General features: G+C 44.1%; 1 long non-coding RNA gene and 1 pseudogene across 1 annotated transcript in view; both read right to left on the bottom strand.

Moving 5' to 3' along the window:
- LOC126203404 (uncharacterized) overlaps positions 1 to 26,528 on the bottom strand; it is a 1,362,544-nt gene that overhangs the window by 1,147,938 nt on the left and 188,078 nt on the right. The gene's annotated exons all lie outside the window — the stretch shown is intronic.
- On the bottom strand, positions 25,948 to 26,065 carry LOC126204590 (5S ribosomal RNA; annotated as a pseudogene).

Raw genomic sequence — 26,528 nt, 5'->3', positions numbered from 1 at the left:
TTTTGCTGTTTATGTACACATGTTCATTGTTTGAGAATCTTAACTGGAAGCTACTGGGGGAGACAAAGAGGACGTACTTACAATATCTCCAGGAATTAGTATTGGACAAGGAATCTGGGAATATACACTGTTACTGATATGGTCTTCACTCTGAAACTAGTCTAATGCGTCTCTTCACGCTAATCTACGTTGTGCAAGCCTCCTCGTCTCTGCATACATATTGCAGTTTACATCAACTTTAAACTGCCGTGGTGTCCCGCTACAATTTTTACGCCCCAGCCCCCTTCCCAATAAACACAGAAGCCGAATTCCTTCTATTACCAAATGAACTATTCCTTGCTTCCTAACAATACATCTTATAAATCCCTCTCTGCTTCTAATGACGTTGCACAGTCAGTTTCTTTTCTTCCGCGTAAAGTTAAAGACGCCGGTCGCTGTGGTTTACCCTCCCGTTATGCCCGACGCTGTGCGCGATTTTTATGAAGGCCTTGTGATACTAACATTTGTTTCATTAAGGAGTTAAGCTGTAAACTAGAATTTAGAAAAAAATCGTGCGTCCCTATTTTCAGTGTGTTCCCGAACAAGAACGAGATGGAAAGTAGGAGGGCATGCTGGAAAGAAATGCCTCCGGATTTTCATGCGAAAACTCTTAAAAGCTTTTTAGATAAAAAAAATTTTGTTAACATTCTCCATTTCTATTTTTCACGTCTACAGATTTATCTCCCAACATAGTTACTCTGGTGACAAACATATTTCTCCCAATGAGAGACCATTTCTTGAAACCGTCACTGTAGAATATTTGACGTTGTTGACAGTGCCACAACCTCACCTGTGATTGTATCGCTTCACCACTATGAAGAACAACCTGCGAAAGCTCATTTCTTATTAAGCTCCGTTCAAAACTGATTTTTTCTGAATGAACCATTCAATTATGTCCTTTTTGAGAGTGTGGGCTTTTTATTAGAGTGGGCTTTTTAATAGTGTGGGCTTCACTTATCTGAACAGCGTTACAGTAGATGAGCAACTGACATGAAGGCATAGACAGTGCTATGCATTTTCCTCAGTTACCGCTGTACTTGTTAACTGTAACGTCACCGCGTATTTCCGATGATGGCCAAATTGCGTGCTCCTGGAATAAAGCCTCAGTTATGCGACTGGATTCGTGATTACCTGTCACAGAGGTCACAGTTCGTACTAACTGACGGAATGTCATTGAGTAAAAGTAGAAGTGATTTCTGACGTTTCTCAAGGTAGTGTTACAGTACCTCTGCTGTTACTTATCCATACAAATGATTTACACACAATCTGAGCAGCAGCCTTAAGTTGTTTGCAGATGACGCAGTCGTTTATCGTCTAGGAAAGCCATCAGAAGATCAAAATAAATTGCAAAACGATTTAGAAAAGATATCTGCATGGTGCAAAAATTGGCCATTGACCCTAAATAATGAACAGTAGGAGGTCTCCACATGAATGCTAAAATGAATCCGTTCAGCTGCGGTTACACTATAAATCAACCACATCGAAATGCTGTAAATTCCACTGAATACCTACGAATTACAACTACTAACAACTTAAATTGGAAAGGACATATAGAAATATTGTAGGGACGGAGAAACAAAGACTGCGTTATATTGGCTGAACGCTTAGAAGACGCTACAGATCTACTAAAGAGACTGCCTACACTACGCTTCTCCGTCCTCGTTTGCAGTACTGCTGCGCGTTGTTGGATCCTTCACAGATAGGGCTAACGAAGTACATCGGGTAAGTTCAAAGAAGGGCAGCATGTTTTGTATTGCCGAGAAAAAGGTGAGAGTGTGTCACGGACGTGATACAATATTTGGGGTGGACATAATTAAAGCAAAGGCGTTTCTCGTTGCTACGGGATCTTCTCACGAAATTTTAATCACCTTCTCCCATGAATGCGAAAATATTTTAAATAATCATCATAATAAAATAAAGGAAATCAGAGCTCGTGCGGAAAGATGGAAAGATATAGGTGTTAGTTTTTTCCGCGCGCCGTTAGAAAGTGGAATAATAGAGAATTATTATCTACATCAACATCTACATGGATACTCTGCAAATCACATTTAAGAGCCTGGCAGAGGGTTCATCGAACCGCCTTCACAATTCTCTATTATTCCAATCTCGTATAGCACGCTGGAAGAATGAACACCTATATCTTTCCGTACGAGCTCTGACTTCCCTTATTTTATCTTGGTGATCGTTGCTCCCTATGTAAGTCGGCGTCAACAAATTATTTTCGCATTCGGAGGAGAAAGTTGGTGATGGGAATTTCGTGAGAAGATTCCGTCGCAACGAAAAACGCCTTTCTTTTAATGATGTTCATCCCAAATCCTGTATCATTTCTGTGGCACCCATATTTGGCGATAATACAAAACGTGCTGCCTTTCTTTGAACTTTTTCGATGTACTCAGTCAGTCCTATCTGGTAAGGATCCCACACCGCGCAACAGTATTCTAAAAGAGACCAGACAAGCGTAGTGTAGGCAGTCTCCTTAGTAGGCCTGTTACATTATCTAAGTGTCCTGCCAATGAAACGCAGTCTTTGGTTAGCCGTCCCCGCAACATTTTCTGTGTGTTCCTTGCAATTTAAATTGTTCGTAATTGTAATAGCTAGGTATTTAGTTGAATTTACGGCTTTTAGATTAGACTGATTTATCGTGAACCGAAGTTTAACGCGTTCCTTTTAGCACTCATGTGGATGACCTCACACTTCTCGTTATTTAAGGTCAACTGCCACTTTTCGCACCATTCCGATATTTCTTCTAAATCGTTATGAAGGTGGTTCAATGAACCTACTCCAAGGCACTTAAGTGTGATTTACAGAGTATCCATTAGACGTAGATGAAGATGAGGTCAAGTGCAATAATATCGTGGTTGAGCAGTAGTCGTGTTTTACTTCTACTGATATTCATGTTGTGATATCTTTTTAAGAGCCTGTTCACTCCGTTCAAAGTCTCTTCCAAGTCATTTGCCGTCTGTGACAGAATTACGTCCACGGCCAATCTGTTTTAATTCTCCTCGCTGAAGCTTACAGTAGTCACCTTACGCAGCGTTCCGCGATTCTGATTTCGTGGGGAGCGGTTAGATGCGCAGCCAGATGGAGACGACAGTGCCTCCCGTCTTCTCGCGGTCCGGTCGGTGGCTGGTAGCTGCGCGCCAGCCATGTAAGGAGGGCAATCCACAGGCTACGGGTTACGGGCTACACGCTACAGCCCACAGGCAGGGGTACGCAGGCATCGGCTGCGGCTGCGTGCCCTATCGCGTCCTATCGCAGCGACCGGTTGCTGCCCTGGCCGCCTGATGCTCATTGACAACGTCATCAGCATACAAACAGCCCGCTTGGCAGCGCGCGGCCGGGGAGGAGTCAGGGTGCTAGCCCTCCCCTCCACCTCCCTACCCTCTCTCCCTCTCCCTCCCTCCCTCCCCCCCTCCCCCCTACCCTCCCTCTCGCTCCCCCTCTTTCCGTAACCAAAGCTCGATCAGTTCAGGGCCATTACGTTTTATTTTTCGCTCTTCTTTAACTTGTCCCTACAACACTGCTTTACGAACACCGACTGTCCGCGCTCAGAGGTAAGACAGCACTGTGGCAAAACGTTAACAGGCACGTGAGTCACACTCTCAAACGTATCACTACTGAAGTTTATCCGCAAGACACTATCTTTCTAATATAAGAAATATGCCCTTTTTTTCTTCCCTCAGACTATCCACGAGAACAATACAACAGAAGCAGTACTACTACTTGTAGCCTTATTAATCCGTACATCACATTTTACAAGGGCTTTGGACATATCATGCTAATACAAAAAATAGGATACAGCGGGGCTCTTCAGCTCACTGCAACTGCAAGCCCTACATAATATGACATGAAACGTTTTAAAAAGTTTGTCTATGTGATACATTTATGGTATTTTAATTGTGAATGCATTCTAGTATATAAAACGTCGAAATTCCTTTAGGCGAACATAGTATTAAGCAAACATATGAGAAAGGCAGAAATCACAATATATAAAAATGGTGGGGGTTATTGCACCCGCTCAAGATGCTAATCCGCCCAGTGCCAAAATCGCAAGCATTTACCACAAGTAAACATTTCTCGTCCTTTTGCATACACGCACCCTTCGTGAAATCATATAGCATGTTGATAGCACTTTATCCAGAGGAGCTGTCTGTAACATTTGTTACTACTTGTTTCGTATCTTCCTCGGACCACGAAGCACTTGGCTTTTCCCCTTTGTATGTACTGACCGTCTGAAAAGAAACAAATGAAATGCGCTCTCTGCAATTTCGTAGCAAAACATCAAATAAACTTATAATTTGACAGCGAAAATAGCCTCACGTGTATGGGGCGAAACAGCCTCATGTGCAGACATTTCCCAAATTGCGGCAAATCACACCTTTGCGGAAAAAGCCACCAATATTTGTTGATGACAAATGTTGATGGTGTTAGGACAGCAACCAGCCACAAATTTACTTTCAGTTCCTTTATTCAAAGGGTACCGTTACCGGTTTCGAATCGTTGTGATTCATCCTCAGACAGCTTACACGCTTTCTTTAGGTGGTAATCTGTAAAACACACACCACATGTCATAAAGAAAGCGTGTAAACCGTCTGAGGATGAATCACAACGATTCGAAACCGGTAACGGTACCCTTTGAATAAAGGAACTGAAAGTAAATTTGTGGCTGGTTGCTGTCCTAACACCATCAACATTTGTCTTCAAACAACAGCCACGGTCTCCATCATGTCATCATATGACAAAATTGCAATATTTGTTGATGCACACACTACACAACCTGCGTTCCTATACAAGCAACAATAAGAGTTAACATTTCTCGTTACTGTGCATGGTTCACCTGAATTTGTTATATTGTTTCCTTTAACCATGGCAGTAATCCATCACAATTCGCTTACCTCTAGAGTTGGTTCTTCTGTTCTGTTTTAACAGAAAACATCCCTACTAAAACTACATACGGCGATACCGAGATACTGGCAAACACTGAAGGCAAAAATACCAGTGGAGAACTGGCGCACTGTTGCAACGCAACGTTTCTTATTGCCGGTGGATTAGCGCCATGAGCGAAATCACCCCACTATACCCTAATTCACATACACAGGCATTGACATACGTACAGGTCTAGTTGGATAAGGGTGAGACACGGTGTCTCATTGTAGGAAGCACGCTAGCATTTGCCGGAAGTAATTTAAAGAAACCACGGAAATGAAGACTGGAGCCTCCATCCTCCCACATATAAGGCCAGTTTGTTTAAAATCGTACTACCTCTTTAGATTTACCTGTAGTATAGAATAGCTGTTTGACAAAGATATTATTTAATAAAGCACAAGGCAAGTGCTACACTTATCATTCATTTCTCACTACCAGTCACTTGGGTGTGAAAAAATTGGGACTTTGTACTGGCGCTGATGACATAACAGTTGAGCGCCCCACAAACCAAATATTATCATCAAATCCCAGTCACTACGCACAGTACACGCATCAGACACACATTATTTCAAAGTGAACCATTAAACACTCTGCCCGATAATATCAGGACCATAGCTACTAAGTTTGGTAATCATTTTGTGTACAGCAGTTTCTCATTTGCTAGCCTGGAAAACTGAGTCAGCATGCCTCTATAATGAGTGATATGTTGAGCTCAGACAGAATAGTTATTAGTACTGGACACTGCATAGTGTTGGGAATACGGTTTTTTGTAAAAGATAAAAAAAAAGAATAAAAAACATACTGTTAAAGTGTTACATGAAACAAACGACGTTTTGTTGTTATTATTAATACAATTTTCATTATTGTTGCTTACTTTTGTTACCCTATTCTTTACCAAACACTTACTCCCGTGTTAGCTTAGCAAAGTGGCGGCGTGGGTGTGATTTGTAGCATCATTAACACTGAATAAATTTTCAACTGCAAAGCCGTCCGCGGTGGTCTAGCGGTTCTAGGCGCTCAGTCCGGAGCCGCGCGACTACTACGGTCGCAGGTTCGAATCCTGCCTCGGGCATGGATGTGTGTGATGTCCTTAGGTTAGTTAGGTTCAAGTAGTTCTAAGTTCTAGGGGACTGATGACCATAGATGTTAAGTCCCATAGTGCTCAGAGCCATTTGAACCATCAACTGCAAAGATAGCTAAAATTATTATTTACTTTTGTTGCCCTATTTTTTTACCAAACACCTACTCTCGTGTTAGCTAAGCAATTTACTGTCTAGAATGTATTGCTTAACGGAGTTTTTCACTGCAATGTTTTAATAAGTGAGACAGAAAGAATTTTGTCTTGACAGAAACGAGTGTTTCAGCTATATCTGTTCAGAGAAGAGCAGGTAGAAGAAAGATGTAAGGGACTGTATACGTCGTTAACACACTAGAGGAGACAAATGTATGGAAATTTCGGCGCTTTTCTGCACTTATCCATGATAGGTGTAAGATAGTGAAATATTATCAGAAAACTCTAACGTCACAATATATCGTGATCATGGGTTTGTCACCAGTTCCAAACGTCATGAGCTTTCCTGAGAAAGACTCTGGAAAATAACATAGATGTAATAAGCAATTTTAAGTACAAGCAATTGTACAAGTAATCTTTTTCAGATGAAAAGGGAAAAGCTTTTTTACTGGTGAATGCAGAGAACCTGATGCATTACTGAACATTTTATTTACGTACTTAGACCAGTTTAGGCTTTTAATCTATTATTACTCCTGGAGTCTTTATTGAGCTAGAGAATTTTACATTCATCCCATTTAGAATTGAAGATGGCAGGGAGTCCCGATATTTCGGGCTGATTTGCTTACGACAATCAACCGGAAGCGCTTGGGTTTTGGTTTGGTTGAGCTTTAACCCCGTCTTCAGCATGCATATGGTATTTACAGCGGTACAGGACGTGTGATACATGTATACACTGCTGATATCGCCAGCGTAGGGGCGATCTGTAGCATTATTAACACTGAATAAAGTTTCAACTGCAAAGATAACTAAAATCATTTATTCATCTAAATTACTGGCTCCAGTAATTCTCTGCTGCCATTTTCGGACCTATGATGTAAACACAGAGTCGGAGACGGCAACACAAAATGGCCAAAACCGATAATCTATATGAACGGCCTTTGCAGCTGAACATTTATTCAGTGTTCTTACATTATTGATCTACAATTAAATTAGTGTAGGACCTAATTCCAAAGCCTGGTACTATCTGTCTCATTTGCGACTTTATGATCCCAGATATGACGCATTGTCTGCGAGATTTCTGGTACGAGCGAAACCACTGCATTGCATTCAGAGGGAAACTCAGACTACTAAGTTTAGCAAGCAAAATCGATAGTGTCAAAGGCCTCGCACGTGTCAATTTCCCCTTGTCTATTCAAGTATAGTTTCCAGGCGTCTGTCAATTTTATTAAAGCAGCATGTACACCTTTGACTCAGCTCCGATCATGGATCAAAATGACTGACTGACGTGTGCATTCCTTGCCATGACACTGTTCCGCGGCTGCCAGCTGCGCAAACTCAAATGTCGCGGTCTTGGCACCGGAGGGTGCGCGACGACCGCGGGCTGTGCAGCAGCGAGACATTCGAAGCAACATCGCACAGGGCCTCCTGAAGCTATTGTCAGCAATACAGAAGGAACTTGAAGAAGACTACATTTTTCCTTTCAAACAATTGCTGAAGGAAACCGCCGTTCTTGTAACTGTATAAATTAAAATTCAGCCGGTGAAGATTCACCTTATCGGAGCTGGAGGTAATACCTCTTATCTTTTGACGGCTGCTGTACCTGCTTAGTTAAAGTCAACTGTTAAAATATTTTTTGTTACAGTGGCCGTCGTGCCTAATCACTGAATTCAAATTATTGTTTTCTTTTTTTTTCCCTTGCAGCGCCTCAAAGTTTAAAATATTTGGTAAACTGGCCGTTGCAGCTAATCACTGAATTCTGTTTTTTGTTCGTGTTATAATGCCTGTTGTATCTCAATCAGATTCTAATTTAAAATATTTGGTAAGTTGCCCATTGGGACTAATCATTAAAGCCAATTACTAAGATTGTTTTGTTAGGTGACCGGTGTGCCTAGCTAATGAATTCAAATTGATTCTTGTTAGATTCAATTTTAAAATTTTTTTTTTTTTTGGTAAAGTGGCCACTGTGTCTAACTGCTTCAGATGTGTTTCTTTTAACTGCGTCCACTAATGGTAATTAAGTTTGGTTCTAATTATTGTTTTAATAGAAGTTGTTAAGAATAATCCACTTAATCAACCGACTCTTCTATCACTCTGTTACAGAAACAACACCGCCTTCAACAGGACGCAAGGGGATGCCGTTTGGCGAGCAAAGATCCGTGACAGTTAAAATGAACCTGGCCTGAGTGCTTCGCAATTTTGTTTACTTTTTTCTGGTAACGCCTCAGTGTTGTCACAGATATAGACAACTGCGGCTTTCAGCCAGTGTTCCGTCAGACTTCTGCACTCCGCTGTTGGAATCCGGCAACAGGGCTGCTAGCTGCTCAGTACCTTCTCCAAAGCTCGTGGTCTTGCGGTAGCGTTCTCGCTTCCCGCGCACGGGGTCCCGAGTTCGATTCCCGGCGGGGTCAGGGATTTTCTCTGCCTCGAGATGACTGGGTGTTGTGTGTCTTTCATCATGATTGACTCGCAAGTCGCCGAAGTGGCGTAAGCTATAAAGGTCTTGCAATACGGCGGCCGAACTTTCCCGCATGGGGTCTCCCGGCCAACAATGCCGTACGATCATTTCATTTCATTTCTCGGCGAATGGAGTGCAGGTATGAGTCTAAATCAGTACTATAGTTGAGTATGATCAGCAGGCATAGCCAGGAGACGTACAAAATGGGCTCAAAGTGAAGTATTGGCAGAAGAGCCAACACCGTATTGCTAGAGGAGGCCGAAATGCACGCGTTTAATTACACGCAGACTGGCGTGAGGTCTGGAACAGTTAAGGGAATTTTTAGTAGCAAATAAAGTACGTAGTTGATGTAATACTTAACTTTAATCCATAACTGTAGAACATCGGTCTGACGGTACAGTAATAAGAAGGTCAATATAAATTGGTAAGGGCGCCTTGCTAGGTCGTAGCAAATGACGTAGCTGAAGGCTATGCTAACTATCGTCTCGGCAAATGAGAGCGTAATTGTCAGTTAACCGTCGCTAGCAAAGTCGGCTGTACAACTGGGGCGAGTGCTAGGACGCCTCTTTAGACCTGCCGTGTGGTGGCGCTCGGTCTGCAATCACTGACAGTGGCGACACGCGGGTCCGACGTATACTAACGGACCGCGGCCGATTTAAAGGCTACCACCTAGCAAGTGTGGTGTCTGGCGGTGACACCACACAAAGAATTACGGCCTGTTCTACTAACTCGATATCAACAACACATCTTGCAACAACGCTATCGTCTACCCATCACAAAACAAACATCCCTCGCGACGTTCCGAATGTCTTGGCGTTCCTGGCGTACAGTTAATGCTGTAATTTTAACATTTTAGTTTATATCAGATCGAAGATTCAGTAGTACAGATCACCTGCTACTAATCCATGGCATTTCAGTGTTAGGCACTTTTATATTTTTGTTTTATGTAGTGCCTTGTCAAAGGTTGCACGTTGAACTTCAGAGTATCAATATACAGTAAGACAGGAAGTAATTGCGAACGAAATGCAGTGGGGTTGTATCCTATCCCCTCTGTCCAGACTACACATTGAGCGAGCAGAAAAGGAAACTAAGCAGAAATATGGAAAAGTAAAGTTCAGGGGCAAGAAATTTTAATAAAAATGTGGTTCCCAATGACGTAATTCAGCAGAGATAGCAAAAGACTGTGAACATAGGTGAAAGGCATGGAGAGTGTCTCGAAAAGACATTAACCATAAATAAGGATAATGGAGATCAGGCAAATTACGTCAGCTAACACCGAGGAAGTTAGATTAGGATATCTTACCGTACACCCAGTGGTCATAGGTCCTGCATACCACAAACTGCCTTCATTCTTTTGTTTTGTGCTCTGTTTCTCCAGGTATCTTCCATCTCCAGGGCTGCCAGGTCGTCCCTCCATAGGTGCCATGTCGTCCTGTGGGGCATTTTGTGTTTACTTTCCCCTCAAATATTTTCTTCGCCGCCCGCATCTCGTGGTCGTGAGGTAGCGTTCTCGCTTCCCACGCCCGGGTTCCCGGGTTCGATTCCCGGCGGGGTCAGGGATTTTCTCTGCCTCGTGATGGCTGGGTGTTGTGTGCTGTCCTTAGGTTAGTTAGGTTTAAGTAGTTCTAAGTTCTAGGGGACTTATGACCACAGCAGTTGAGTCCCATAGTGCTCAGAGCCATTTGAACCATTTTTTTTTTTCTTCGCCTGTCTTTCTTCTGGCATACGGGCTACATGGTCTGCGCACTGGGTTCTTTTACGCTTCTGTAGGATCATTGGTTGTTGCATCAATAGGTAGATTTCCTCTCTTCCTTCTTCATTCTCATTTATAGAATAAGATTAGTCTTCACATCTTCTTCATTACTTTTCTTTCAAATATTTGTAGTCTTTTCTTTTCGCGTTTTGTCATGCTCCAGTTTTCTGAACCGTAAGTGCCTGCTGCGAACATCACTGTCTTATAGAATCTCATCTTACTATTCGCTGATATTGATTTTGAGCTGAGAGTCTCCCTGAGAGAATACGTGCATTTCCACTCCCATTCTTTCCTTGTTGCCCGTTTCTATGCTGTTGTTGCTGGTAAACCAAGACCCCAAGCATCAGAACTGGTGAACTCTCTTGAATCCCATCTGATCTGAAGCATTCTGTAATTGGAGCAAAGCAGCGGTCGGGATAAAATGCTAAAAATCAAATAAAAAAGTCTAGATCGCATTTTCTGATTTTTATTCGTTAGCAACTGCTTTCGGCCCTTTCCTCAGACCGTCATCAGGCTTTTCCGCACTGCAATACCGGAATAATACATAGTATAGATGGATGAACCTATGGCTAAACAGCCTATAAAATATAAACTACAATGATTAAAAAGTACGATGTTATACCCATTTTAGCTGCTGCTGGCGACAAACGAAGCGAGATCCGTAGAAGTACGGATGTCACTGCTAAACGAGGCAGCTTTTTTTAAATTTTTTTTTATTGAATTTCGATTCCCCCCGAAGGGGGCGGGTTGGCAGCAGCTTAGTATGCCACTCTTCAGCCTACAGACTGTGTTTTAAAAAGGTGAAGATAATATATAATAAAAAACAGGCGATAAAATCGAAGACTTAAAGGGTAACATGGCGAAAAAAAATCGTGGAACTTAAAACATAGAACAAAGGGATGATAATGCTAATAAAAGTACATACGAAGCAGACAGGTAAAATAATAGACAGACAATTAAAAAAACACGGCGACAGTCTGGTTTCTGTTCGCAAAGGACATAAAATTCACACCCAGCGACAGCACGGTTTCTGTTCGCAACACGGGAAAAGACGAAACAACACTGAACGAGGCAGCTTTAGTCGAGATATACATATGCTATGAGCTCCGTCCATTGCCAACAGCATTACATTATTGACAACCAATGATGCGTGAGATACGCAACATTGATTGGTTTAGTCGAATTTATAAGAAAAATAGATACAAAATAAATGCAAAAGCTATATACATAAAATCCTGCCTTAATTAAGTAAAAGAAACAAACTGACGCACACTGTAACCGCTGTTATGGTCAGACTGCCCCCTGTGGGCATTTGTATGTACTCGCTGCAGCAGAGAGAGCCATATTTGCTTCTATAGCGATGGCTTGACAGTATAGATGGTTGCACTGTAGCGAGGCCCATCACACATGGCAGAGGATTAGGCGATGGGTGGAACTTACAGTACATAATCTCGATTCAAGCCGCCTTACTTCTACGGACCTAGCTCCGTCTGCCGCCACCAGCAACCATAATGGGTATAACGTCGTACTTTTTAATTATTGTGGTTTATATATTAGATGTTGTTTAACCACATTTTCATCCCTCCATGCTGCATTGAGGTCGACGGTTCAATCCCGCGTCCGGCCATCCTGATTTAGGTTTTTCGTGATTTCCCTAAATCGCTCTAGGCAAATGCCGGGATGGTTCCTTTAAAAGGGCACGGCCGGCTTCCTTCCCCGTCCTTCCCTAATGCGATGAGACCCATGACCTCGCTGTCTGGTCTTCTCCCCGAAACAACCCAACCTCCATGCTGAATATGTATTATTACTGTATTGCAGTGGGAAAAAGGCTGAGGATGGTCTGAGGAAAGGTCCGAAACCGGATGCTAACAAATAGAAATCTGAAAAAGCGATCGAGACTGTTTTTATCTCATCTCATCTATCTCAAGAAATTCTTGCTGCACCTATTTTCAAGACAAAACGGAGTTCATGCAGTTGGGAAGATTATGATATGAGATGATATGAGAAACTGAAAACAGTACATGAGTCTTCCTATTTGGTAGCAAAATAATTGACTAGTGACGTAAATAGCGTACAAAATGTAGATCGGCAATAGCTCAAGATCAGTTAAGTAATTGACAGCAATGCCAGAGCAAGAGGAGTGCGGGAGGAGGGGGGGGGGGTATTTGATTTAATCTTGAATACACTGAGCAAATTGTATGATGAAATAGCAACGTAAAAATTGCAATAGATGCACAAGATAGATTAGCGTCATGCGCTACAGCAAAAAAATTGTTGGCTTCGAATATATATATATATTCTGGTTGTAACACATCTGAAATGTAACGTCCACTGTTCAAAGTGCCGTCAATGCGAAGAAGAGGTGATCGAGACGTGTAACCAATGGCACCCTATACCATCACGTCGAGTAATACGCCAGTATGGCGATGACGAATACACGCTTGGAATGTGCGTTCACCACGATGTCGCCAAACACGGATGCGACCATCATGATGCTGTAAACACAACCTGGATTCATCCGAAAAAGTGACGTTTTGCCATTCGTGCACTCAGGTTCGTCGTTGAGTAGACCATCGCAGGTGCTCCTGTCTGTGATACAGCGTCAAGGGTAACCGCTGCCATGGTCTCTGAACTGATAGTCCATGCTGCTGCAAACGTCGTCGAACTGTTCGTGCAGATGATTGTTGTCTTGCAAACGTCCCCATCTGTTCACTCAGGGATCGAGACGTGGCTGCACGATCCATTACAGCCACGCGGATAAGATGCCTGTCATCTCGACTGCTAGTGATACGAGGCCGTTGGAATCCAGCACAGCGTTCCGTATTACCCTCCTGAACCCACCGATTCCATATTTTGCTAACAGTCATTGGATCTCGACCAACGCGAGCAGCAATGTCGCGATACGGTAAACCGCAATCGCGATAGGCTACAATCCGACATTTATCAAAGTCGGAAACGTGATGGTGCGCATTTCTCCTCCTTACACGAGTCATCACCACAACGTTCCACCAGGCATGCCGGTCAACTGCTGTTTGTGTCTGAGAAATCGGTTGGAAACTTTCCTCGTGCCAGCACGTTGTAGGTGTCGCCACCGGCGCCAGCTTTGTGTGAATGCTCTGAAAAGCTAATCATTTGCATATCACAGCATCTTCTTGCTGTCGGTTAAATTTCGCGTCTGTGGCACGTCACCTTCGTGTTGTAGCAATTTTAATGGCCAGTAGTGTATTAAATCAATGCAGTTGTTTCGGTGATCAGGTAATCATATTATAACGGGTATTTTCAGCTATGTATATGCAATAAGTTGCATTTGTTGATGTTCAGGGTCCACTGCCAATCCTTGGACCAAGCGTTAATCCTCTGTTGATTTGAAAAGGAGACCTCACAGCGATAGAATTTACGCAATTTTTTAAATTTATGGTACCTCAATCATCCGAAGTAATCTGATGGAACTCCCACAATCTCTCGAGGAAATAGACTTTGAAATTTTCTGAAGACCGTTAATTATCTAAAATGAAGCTGATTGTTATGACAGGTCGCGTGGCTCAAACGGTAATATTGCACAATGGTAAGCGGGTGATTAATGTAGTGCTGGTTCGAATCTTGCTAAGGTCTTTCTGTTTCTTCGCACAGTTCGAATACCTACTTCATTTAAATGTAATGTTTATTAAATATATGCTAATTAAGTAATATCTAATTATTTTTTTAAAAATGCGCGATTTCTTGTTGCTCCTTGCTCTTCTTTAACTTGTCCGCACAGACACGAGGCTCGAACTCTCAAACAGATCACCACTGAAGTCTATCCACACGACAGCATCTTCCAGATCTAACCACAAAATAATTAATATATAATTGTGAGAGTTCGGGAATATATTCGTCTAGGTGATATATATAGTGATGAACATAGCAAGATCACGCGTTAATGTAAGCGCGAGATAAACCACTGCAATAGTGAAACGCAGATTGTTGAATGCAAGCATGCATGCACCGTGTTGTAAAGGTGCCAGATGTCAGTTTGTAGGATGGAGTTGCATACTTTTTGCACTTGTTCGGTCAAAAAAGGTGCGGTTAATGCTGATTCTGGATGATGCTAGAGCTGTCGTCCTATGATGTCCCATATTTTCTCGATTGAAGACAGATCCGGTGATCGAGCAGGCCGAGGCAACATGTCGACACTCTGTGGAACATGTTGGGTTACAACAGCGGTATATGGGCGAGCGTTATCCCTCGAATGCAGTTCATGAACTGCAGCACAGCAGGTCAAATCACCAAACTGACATACAAATTTGCAGTTAGGATGCATGGGGTAATCACTGTAGTGGTCTTAGTATCATATGAAATCGCACCCCAGATCATAACTCTTGGTGTATGTCCAGTGCTAAAATGAAGACAGTTTGGTTGCAGGCCCTCAACTGGCCCTCTTCTAACCAACACACGGCCGTCGCTGGTACCGAGGCAGAACTAACATTCATCAGAAAACACAAGACCTCCACCCTGCCTTCAAATAAGCTCTCTGTTGACACCATTGATTGCCCGCATCTCGTGGTCGTGCGGTAGCGTTCTCACTTCCCACGCCCGGGTTCCCGGGTTCGATTCCCGGCGGGGTCAGGGATTTTCTCTGCCTCGTGATGGCTGGGTGTTGTGTGCTGTCCTTAGGTTAGTTAGGTTTAAGTAGTTCTAAGTTCTAGGGGACTGATGACCATAGATGTTAAGTCCCATAGTGCTCAGAGCCATTTTTTTGACACCATTGAAGTCGCAAATAGCGGTGGTTAGGGGTCAGTGGAATGCAAACTACAAGGCGTTCTGAGTTGTCCTTGAAGTAACTGAATTGTAACATTTGCCGGACCGAGAGTGGAACTCGGGACCTTTGTCTTTCGCGGGCAAGTGTTCTACCATCTGAGCTACCCAAGGAAGACTCACGACCCGTCCCCACAGCTTCAATTCTGCCAGTACCTCCTCTCCTTCCGTCCAAACTTCACGCAAGCTCTTCTGCGAACCTTGCAGAAGTTGCCAGTAATCATGTACAGCTTTTCTTCATTGTCGTAGAATGAACATCTAGTTTTTCGTAGTCCTGTAACACGACCTCGTTCAAACTCACTGAGGTGTTGATAAAGGCATCTTTGTCGTCTTAACGGCGTTCTTGAGTACCATTAACTCACCATGTCCAATCTCAAAGGTAAAATGCATCCTACTCTACTCTTGCCACTCTTATGCGACTGGCGCGAAATTTAAATACACATCATCTTTGACGTGTAGAAACTCGCCAACCGACTTTCGTGTACGTTGTGGAACTCCTTCTTGGTGCTGCAAATTATTTTACATCAGTTTATTTGAATTATGAACTTCACGTACCATAAACACAAGAACTTACAGAATTCTGATTGCTGTGTTGTCTCCTTGGCAGCTGGATTAATCGCGTGCGTCAGCTTGAGGAGCGAGACAAGACTAGAGGGACCTCTGGTGGGCAACTCGTGTGAAGGGCTGCCCCGGGGCGACACAGGGACTGCGGCGCCGTGTCTGCGGGCAGAGCCGGCGGCAGCAGAAGCAGCAGCCGCCGCAGCCGGGCGCCGTTCCACTGTTTACAGAGGCGCGCGCGAGCGGCCGTGATTTACGGCGCCAGATGCTATCGAGCCACGCCGTCGGCCGGCGCCGTTATTTCTCGGATGTTAAAATGATATTTTCTAATTACCATTGGCAGCTGTACGAATGAATATAACTCACTCACTGCACAGAGCTGGGACCTGGCGTGAGCGCGCCGTGCGATGGGTTTTGTCGAGCAGCCGTGGCCCGAAGCCGCTGGTCGCCGCGGCTGCCGATACCCGATCGCACGACGCGGAAGCGCGCGGCGAAAGCGACTCCGCGACATGTTTTCTGCTCTTCCCATTTTAGATTTTTTATTGCCTGTTATGGTGCCTGTGGTACCACGTATCGGTGCCACCCCATGGCGTATCAAGGTTGCTAATGTAATGTCAAGTTTCCGCCTGACGCCGGCAGCAGACCCACAGGATCTGACGGTGTTGGTAAGGCGGGTGCCAGGTTGAGATTCATTGGGAGAGTCCTTAGAAAATGTAGTCCATCAACAAAGGAGGTGGCTTACAAAACAAAATGGCTCTGAGCACTATGGGACTTGACTTCTGAGGTCATCAGTCCCCCAGAACTTAGAACTACTCAAACCTAACAAACCTAAGGACATCACACACATCCATGCCCGAGCTAGGACTCGAACTTGCGACCGTAGCGGTCGCGCGGTTGCAGACTGGAGCGCCTAGAACCTCTCGGCCACACAGGCCGGCCTTACAAAACACTCGTTCGACCTATACTTGAGTATTGTTCATCAGTGTGGGATCCGTACCAAGTCGGGTTGACAGAGGAGATAGAGAAGATCCAAAGAAGAGCGGCGCGTTTCGTCACAGGGTTATTTGGTAAGTGTGATAGCGTAACGGAGATGTTTAGCAAACTCAGGTGGCAGACTCTGCAAGAGAGGCGCTCTGCATCGCGGTGTAGCTTGCTGTCCAGGTTCGAGAGGGTGCGTTTATGGATGAGGTTTCGAATATATTGCTTCCCCCTACTTATACCTCCCGAGGAGATCACGAATGTAAAATTAGAGATTTCGAGCGCGCACGGAGGCTTTCCGGCAGTCGTTCTTCCCGCGAACCATACGCGACTGGAACAGGAAAGGGAGGTAATGACAGTGGCACGTAAAGTGCCCTCCACCACACACGGTTGGGTGGCTTGCGGAGTATAAATGCAGATGTAGATGTAGACCCAGTGGTGCGCGTCTGCTGAGCCACATCTCCACCAACTCTGTACTATGAGCGCCCTCTGTCGCCGCAATACACGACGGCCGGTGGTAGCCACTCAACCCACTTGCGCTTGAAGCGACTGCGCTACGATATGTTAGTTCGTCCTTCATCCTTGTTGAAGTTAAGACGGCTGGAGTCTGTTTCTTATTGCATTATTTGTAATGAGTCCATGTACGCTTGAAGAAATACAGGTTAAATAAATCTTCTGTTTGTTAACTTCTTCACTAATCATTTCTGCTCCTGCCCAGCTTTCGTATGAAAACAGTTGCCACATCACTTTGCAGCCCACCTCTCCTTATTGTTGTGCACGAAGTCGTAGACTACAGTTCCCACGCTGATAACAGACAAATGTGATGAGCACTGCATCGATACTGACTACTGTAGATGGTATAAAAATGTCGAAGTTTGTAACCTCCCCACAAAAATGAAAGATAATACTCAAATGTAAATGGACGTAGAGCTAAGTGTAACCTCCCCACAAATATATTTTAAACACAATGACAATTAAATAAAAATAGCAATCTGACCGAAATGTAAGCTGCCCACAAAAAATTGAAAGTCATTTCAGTGATAATAAAATCTCAGTGACAATGAAAACACAAATAGACCGAAATGTCGATCTGAGGCCCTGTTCACTAATTAAACTGAAATTCTTACCTTAGTAAAACTGTATCTGCTCTTATTCTGCGCCACAGCTTGGAGGAAATGCATCGCAATAATAATTTTTTTTTAAATTTAACTGAAATTTTTCTTTAAGGAAATGCAAGGGAATCAAATGATTCTCTTTTTTTTTTTTTTTTTTTTTTGTAAAAATTGCTTTGAAATCAAAATTATTATTGGGGCGATTCTTGAAAGTTAATTACAATAAATATACATTAGATTATCTGATGAGCGCAATGCTGCTTGAATACGTTATTTAATAAAAATATACCTCGTCCTGAATCATGACCAGAGTGCGATGTCGACGCCCGCCGACTCCTCACACACAACTAAACTCTCTCGCATCTAGACCGCGACTGCGTCATCTCCGACGCGCTACTCGCAACTGCACTGGGCTACCACTACCGACAGACTGCTGTTCGCTACTGCGAGTCGAGCGCAACTGCACTAACTACATGCTCTCTGGTCAGAGATTCTGTGGCTCGCCATCGCTGCCTATGAAACGTACGCGTTTCAAGTTCTATGTCTACATATATACACAATAAGCCACCCTGACGTACACAGCAGGGGGATGTCCCAATGTACCAGTCATTAGTGCTTTTTCCCTTTCCAGTGACCTATGGAGCACAGGAAGAATGACTGTTTAAATACTTCTGTGCGTGCTATAATTAATCTGATCTTGTCCTCACGTGATGTATGGAAGCGAAATGTAGCTATTTGCAATGTACTCCTACGTCATTATTTAAAGCTGGGTCTTGAAATTTTATTAGTAGACGTTCCTAGGATAGTTTCCGTCTATCTTCAAGAGTCCTCCACTTCTGTTCTTTCATCATCACAGTGACACTCTCCCAAACGTCAAACAAATCTGTGAACATTAGTGCTGCCCTTCTCTGTAAATATTCAATATGCCCTGCTAGTCCTATTTGGTGTTCGTCCCATACAGTCCAGCAATATTGAAGGATGACTTCCTGCATTAGCCGGCCGGAGTGGCCAAGCGGTTCTACGCACTACAGTCTGGAACCGCTACGGTCGCAAGTTCGAATCCTGCCTCGGGCATGGATGTGTGTGATGTCCTTAGGTTGGTTATGTTTAAGTAGTTCTAAGTTCTAGGGGACTGATGACCTCAGAAGTTAAGTCCCATAGTGCTCAGAGCCATTTGAACCATTTTTTCCCTGAATTATGCTCATCCACCCTGTTCTGGAGTATTGCTATGTGATAAGCGATCGTTAACAGATAGAACTGACGGAGGAGATCGAAGAAGTTCAAAGAAAGGCAGCTCGTCATGTATTATCGTGAGATAGGTACTGAATATCACACGTGAATTGGAGTGGCAATCATTAAAACAAAAGGGTTTTCCGTCGCGGTGAAACCTTTTCACGAAATTTTTCAGTCACCAATTTTCTCTTGCGAATTTTAAACATTTTGTTGACTCCCACCTACGTGGGAAGAAATGATCATCGTGATAAAGTAAGAGGGTGGAATGGACGATAAATTGTTTGAAAGTGGTTCTATGAAATTTAAAAATAAAACATGACTCAAAAGCGTAAAAAAGATGTCCGAAAACATAAAAAATGGTTCAAATGGCTCTGAGCACTATGGGACTTAATATCTGAGGTCATCAGTCCCCTAGAACTTAGAACTACTTAAACCTAACTAACCTAAGGACATAACACACATCCATGCCCGAGGCAGGATTCGAACCTGCGACCGTAGCGGTCGCGCGGTTCCAGACTAAAGCGCCTAGAACCGCTCGGTCACACCGGCTCCGAGAACACATTTCGACTGTGACACCAAGCAATGAATTCATTGACTAGATATTCAACATATAATAGTATTTCACGGATTGGTCTTCACTTTTCTTCCCCTGATTCTCAAGTAAGATTACCGAGTTCCTGTGTGTCAAGCGTGCTTCCAAAACATGGAGGCCAAATGTAACAAAAATGTGGAATATGTTCTTTGTTCTTTGGCATCCAGTATGATAAGAGCAGCAGTGGTCCTGGCACACGTCTCGTGTTTACTTCTATTACCCGCCTTACCGAGTAAAAGGTGATGCGTAGGCGTAACAAGTGAAGCACCTACTTGTTGGCCTCCCTGACGGCGCCTTCACACGCGGCCTGGAGATAACCTGGCGAGATGCGGTGGCGCTGGCCCTGTATGGAAACTGTTCAGTAATGCCGAGCGGCCGCGGTGGGGCGCGCACGGAATGAAAAAACGAAGGGATCGAGCAGAGGTTCCGATTCGAGCGAGACACGGTTTCCTGAATACATTTCCATACAAAATTATTAATTCGTTACCTCACGTGACCGCCGATACACCGGTGCTAGGACCTCTTCGATCGCGGCGTGCAGCATCCGGAAGGACTACTCCGTCCAGCTCCAAACTGCAGCCTGCGCCTGCACAACTGTGACAACCATTGGCTTCCAAAAGAAATCAAGTGTTGCGGAAATCTGCTGTACTCTGTAGCTAATACCCAAACATCCATATGTCAGACACTCAAATCGATTCCAAACGCTGTATGTAGACAGACTATCTACATACAACGAAACATCCTGGTCGAAAACCTCCATCAGCCGTTACATTCTTACGTGTTGTAGATCGACTTCGAGGAACAAGTACTCTGCGAAGGCGTGGCAATATTAGCCGAAGCAGTAACAAGTAAGGATTGGTGGTGTTTATTTAAAATGCAGTACACCACGATATGCATAGCACCTTAGTAGAAGTTACTGCAGTCACTGGTATTAGCTTCAAATCGGCGTGGAGGACAGTCACTAGTTTCACACGTACTACGACGTATACATGAGCCGCATGGGAACGATTTCAATTAGTGCAAATGCCCTGTGAATAATTTCACCTAGACGCCTTCAAAGGTGTTATGTCCTCTGCTTAAACCACTCTCACAAATTATGGTGCATCCAACTGAAATACACTACTGGCCATTAAAATTGCTACACCACGAAAATGACGTTCCACAGACGCGAAATTTAACCGACAGCAAGAAGATGCTATGATATGCAAATGATTAGCTTTTCAGAGCATTCACACAAGGTTGGCGCTGGTGGCGACACCTACAACGTGCTGACATGAGGAAAGTTTCCAACCGAAACACAAACAGCAGTTGACCGGCGTTGCCTGGTGAAACGTTGTTGTGATGCCTCATGTAAGGAGGAGAAATGCGTACCATCACGTTTCCGACTTTCATAAAGGTCGAATTGTAGCCTATCTGCAGTTAATCTATCGCGACATTTCTGCTCGCGTTGGTCGATATCCAAGGCCTGTTAGCAGAATATGGAATCGGTGGGTTCAGAAGGGTAATACGGAACGCCGTGCTCGATCCCAATGGCCTCGTGTCACTAGCAGTCGAGATGACAGGCATCTTATCCACATGGCTGTAACGGATCGTGCGTGCGATGGTGTACTCAAGGAACGAACCTGGGTGCACGAATGGCAAAACGTCATTTTTTCGGATGAATCCAAGTTCTGTTTACAGCACCATGATGGTCGCATCCGTGTTTGGCGACATCGCGGTGAACGCACATTGGAAGCGTGTATTCGTCAGCGCCATACTGGTGTATCACCCGGCGTCATGGTACGGGTTGCCATTGGTTACACGTCTCGATCACCTCTTGTTCGCATTGACGGCACGTTGAATAGTGGACGTTACATTTCAAATGTGTTACGACCCTTGGCTCTACCCTTCATTCGATCCCTACGAAACCCTACATTTCAGCAAGATAATGCACGACCGTATGTTGCAGTTCCTGTACGGGCCTTTGTGGATACAGAAAATGTTCGACTGCTGCCCTGGCCAGCACATTCTCCAGATCTCTCATCAACTGAAAACGTCTGGTCAATGGTGGTCGAGCAACTGGCTCGTCACAATACGCCAGTCACTACTCTTGATGAACTGTGGTATCGTGTTGAAGCTGCATGGGCAGCTGTACCTGTACACGCCATCCAATTGTTTGACTCAATGCCCAGGCGTATCAAGGCCGTTATTACGGCCAGAGGTGGTTGTTCTGGATACTGATTTCTCAGGATCTATGCACCCGAATTGGGTGAAAATGTAATCACATGTCAGTTCTAGTGTAATATATTTGTCCAATGAATACCCATTTATCATTTGCATTTCTTCTTGATGTAGCAAATTTAATGGCCAGTAGTGTAATATCTATTAATGGGCAACAAAAAATCTTAGTTGAGACCGTCTTGTCGATCGTCAGAGGAGGTGGAGCATTAATTTGTGATTTGGTGTCACCGGAGATGAAATAATCGATCCACACTACATCGCAGGCACTCTGATAGGTGACATGTGTCCAGCAGGAAGATCAAACAGCATGTGGGTCTGGACATGATCCCCAAGGATTGATGCACGCGTGTGTTGATCCACTGTGCTTTCCAGATTGACGAGATCACCCAGAAGATGCCGTCTGGCCTGGACGTTTCCGATGATTGTTTCAGAGTGTTTGCTTTTAGATATTTCACGCCGTAGAGCCAACGGCCATCTGTCTGAGGGAGCATAAAACGTGAATCATCTGAAAAGGGCACCTCTCGCAGCTGAGTAAACTTCCAGTTGCGACACTGTCGTGCAAATTCCAGCCTTCTCGCCGATGAATTTCAGTTAGCGTGGGTGCACGAACCAGGCGGCTGTTGTGGAGGCACACACGCTGCAACGTTCGCCGAACGGTCGTTGAGGAAACACTGTTGGTAGCCCCTTGGTTCATCTGGACAGTCAGTTGCTCAACAGTTGCACGTCTATTCGCCCTCTGCAGCGGTTATTCATCCCTTGGTGCATCAAAATTGTCTTGGCTCCGGTTTTGGACAACGCTTTGTTGCCATGCACGTTATAAGGGGGCACGTGAACAGCTTACAAACATCATCCCTTTCGGAAATGCTTCCACCTTTGAACCGAAAACTAATGATCATGCACTTTTTGACGTCACATAAATCGCTCTGCTTCCGCCTCACGACAATGACAGCAGTGTTTTCCGCGCCCTCCCGACACCCTTTATACAGGGTGTAAATTTTAAGTTGACAATCCAGAATAACTCGAAAAATAAGCTACACACGAAAAAATGTGTAAAATCCAAAGTTGATTACTTTCGAGGGGGACATCTGCTGGTGGCTGGTGCTAAAATTAGCCCGCCACCCCAGCCCCCTGGGGGTGGAGCTAGAGGCAACTTTAAAATTTCAAAAGGGAACCCCCAGTTTTTATTGCAGAATCAGAGGCTACATAAAAAGCTACGTACATTTTGTCTTAAACATTTGTTTTGATTCTTGGTAGTTGGTGCTGTAATTCAAGACAATCCATGTTCTCATTAGGTTCGTGAGTTAGTTAGTTTTTTAGTTAATGAGTTCACTCGTTAATAAGTAGGATGTTTGGTTAGTTAGTTAGCTAGTCAAATCATTTGTTTGATAATTAAAAGTTGTGTGGCCTCATGACCACAAAACAAACAAAACTTATCCGAATCTGCGGAAAAAATTAATATTTGGGTCAACATTTGTAAAACTCTAATTCCTCTCTCTTAAACCCCACCCTATGGGGAGAGAGGGAGAGTTTTAGTTTTATCGAATCAAAATTTACGAAGTAAATAAGTAGTTTTTATTTGTCTGTAACCATTTTCCACGCAAAAATGAGAACATAGATTTTATTGAATTACAGCGCCAAATACCAAGAATCAAAACAAATGTTTAAGACAAAATCTACGTAGTTTTATATGCACAATCTGATTTTGCAATAAAAAATGAGAGTTCTCATTTGAAATTTTAAAGTTGCCTCCCACCCCACCCACAGGAGGCTGGGGTGGCGGGCTAATTTTAGCACCAGCAGATGTCCTCCTCAAAAATAATCAACTTTGCATTCTACAGACTGCCGGCCGCGGTGGCCGAGCGGTTGTAGGCGCTTCAGTCCGGAACCGCGCGGCTGCTACGGTCGCTGGTTCGAATACTGCCTCGGGTATGGATGGGTGTGATGTCCTTAGGTTCGTTAGGTTTAAGTAGTTCTAACTTCTAGGGGACTGATGACCACAGCAGTTACGTCCCATAGTGCTCACAGCCATTTGAACCATTTAGTTAGATTTACGTAGTCCTATATCTAGGGGACTGATGACCTCAGTTGTTAAGTCCCGTAGTGCTTAGAGCCATTGAAGGATTCTACACATTTTTTGGAGTTATTCTGGTTTGTCAACTTAAAATTTACACTCTGTATACCCACCACCGATGATACTGCCACCTACCGTCTTTGAGTGCATATTGCACGTTGACGCCGAATATGCACTAAGGTGACAGAAGTCATGGGATACCTTTCAATATCGTGTCGGACCTCTTTTTGCCCCGCTTAGTGCAGCAGCTCCACGTGACAGGGAGTCTAGAAATTGTTGGAAGTCCCCTGCAGAAATATTGAGGCTTATTGCCTCTATAAAGCAGCACTCCGTCTTCAGGCCACAAATGGCCCATCGGGACCATCCGACCGCGGAGTCATCCTTAGGTGAGAATGCGGATGGGATGGGTGTGTGGTCAGCACTAGAGATGGGAAAAACTGTTCTTCTCAGAGATCGGATCAGAACTGTTCACTCCCTGAAATGAACTAGCTCTTTTTCATGACTCACCACTCATTCACAATAGAAAATAAATGGAAGGCACATTGCCCTTTAAACTTGGTTTATTCCAGTACTATACCTGTATTTTGATCTTATTTGATCCTATTTTGAAGTAACACAGATAATGAGTAAGAATTTTGTATTGTTGATTGAAATTTCCACGATATGACAAAGTTTTTGATTATTGATTTATTTTGCACTATCGTGGTTTTTTGGGTGATCGGAAAATGTTGTAACTAGAGATTTACATTAACAATATATTTGGCTATAATGTATTAAAATTTCATTAACCTCGTACAAATACGTCCCAAGCCATATATTTTTAAAGTGAACGTTTCCTTCCCAAGACGCCTAAAATCGCAAAATCCGTACTACAATAAGAAAAAAATATATAAATTTGACTTTAAGACCAAAGTGCTGCATATAGCCTTCCGCAGAATAAAACAAGGAAAATATTGTTGTATCACTTTTGCTATACGTTTATTGGTTCGCTGGTAATTAAAGCGTAAATTCGAGTGACCATAATAAAAAATGCTATAGTAAGGGGAACCGTCAGGAACCTAATCTGATCAGTTTAAACAAATAAAAATAAAATAAAAACAAATGAGTATACATAACATAATTACGTAATATACGTAACGGTATTACTACGAAGAACAATATCCAGTAGAGACGAACTCCGATGCAGAGGCGCTGAGTCAAGCAGGTCGAGCCGCGAGCTGTATTACTGCGTGAGCTAAGACCGCAGAGACCAGAGTGACACCTGAGTTGCTTTGCTCAACGCTCTGGCTAGAGTCGAGAACGGTGGGGTGAGCGTTGAGCGGGCGAGTTCCGAGGGTGGGGGGAGTGGTGAGCGGCCACCAGTCACCCGCTCTGAGACAAATCGTCCGTTCTCTTGCGAGCAGGTTGTTGCAAGTAGTTCTTATGTTCTCCGCTAGGAGGCTCTCTGTCCTGTTGCTCGCATCAACTGCCCAGAGGGCAGGACGTGCGACTGAAACGATCGCCGACGGAGTGCGATGCTAAGTTAAGATGCGCCAGACACTGCACGCGGCAGAGGAAGCACAGAGAGGGCACGGCATATGTGAAACACAAAATCCAATGGGGCACTACACAATGCAGGCAGCCAAGGCAGAAGCAGGGTAGAGGCCGGCGCTGGCTGTGTTGTGTGGCGTGCAGTGTGCTCTGACCAGCAGAGGCCCCCCTGGTCTGCTCAGACTCTCTCTCTCTCTCTCTCTCTCTCTCTCTCTCTCTCTCTCTCTCTCTCTGCTGTGGAAACATTTGGAGCTACCGTTCTTTTTTTCTGAATCACTGATTGTTCACTCCTTTGAAAGATTCAACTCTATGAATTAGTTCAGGAGCGGATCCCCCATCTCTAGTCAGCACATCACTCTCCCGGTCGTTATGATGGTTTTCTTTGACCGGAGCCACTACTATCCGGTCGAGTAATTCCTCAGTTGGCATCATTAGGCTGAGTGCACTCCGAAAAATAGCAACAGCGCATGGCGGCCCAGATGGTGACCCATCCAAGTGCTGACCATGCCCGACAGCGCTTAACTTTGGTGATCTGACGGGATCCGGTGTATCCACTGCGGCAAGGCCATTGCCTCGTTACTGCCTCTCTAGCTGCCCATAATTCCGGAAATTTTGCCGGTGCAGGATGTTGTGTACGCACTGACCTCTCTATTAAGTCCCATAAATATTCAATAGGATTCATGTCGGACGATATGGGTGGTCACATCATTTGTTCTAATTTTTAGAATGTTCTTCAAACTGATCGGGAAGAATTGGCGGCCGGTGGTATGGTGCACTGTCATTCATAAAAATCCCATTGTTGTTTGGGGACATAAAGTCCACAAATGGCTGCAAATGGGCTCCCAGCAGCCGAAGTAACAATTTGCAATCAACGATCGGTTCAGTTAGACCAGACGAACCAGTCTGTTGCAAGTAAACACAGCTCGCACACTGGCGTGTTGACAGCTTGGGTTCATGGCTTCGTGGGTTTTGCGCCACACTCGTTCCCTACTATCAGTGCATAGCAACTGAAACTGGGGCTCATATGGCCAGACCA

The sequence above is a fragment of the Schistocerca nitens genome, chromosome 9 (assembly GCF_023898315.1).
Source record: "Schistocerca nitens isolate TAMUIC-IGC-003100 chromosome 9, iqSchNite1.1, whole genome shotgun sequence".
NCBI lineage: Eukaryota > Metazoa > Arthropoda > Insecta > Orthoptera > Acrididae > Schistocerca > Schistocerca nitens.
The sequence above is the reverse complement of the archived record's forward strand: the minus strand, read 5'-3'. Positions and strand labels throughout refer to the sequence as shown.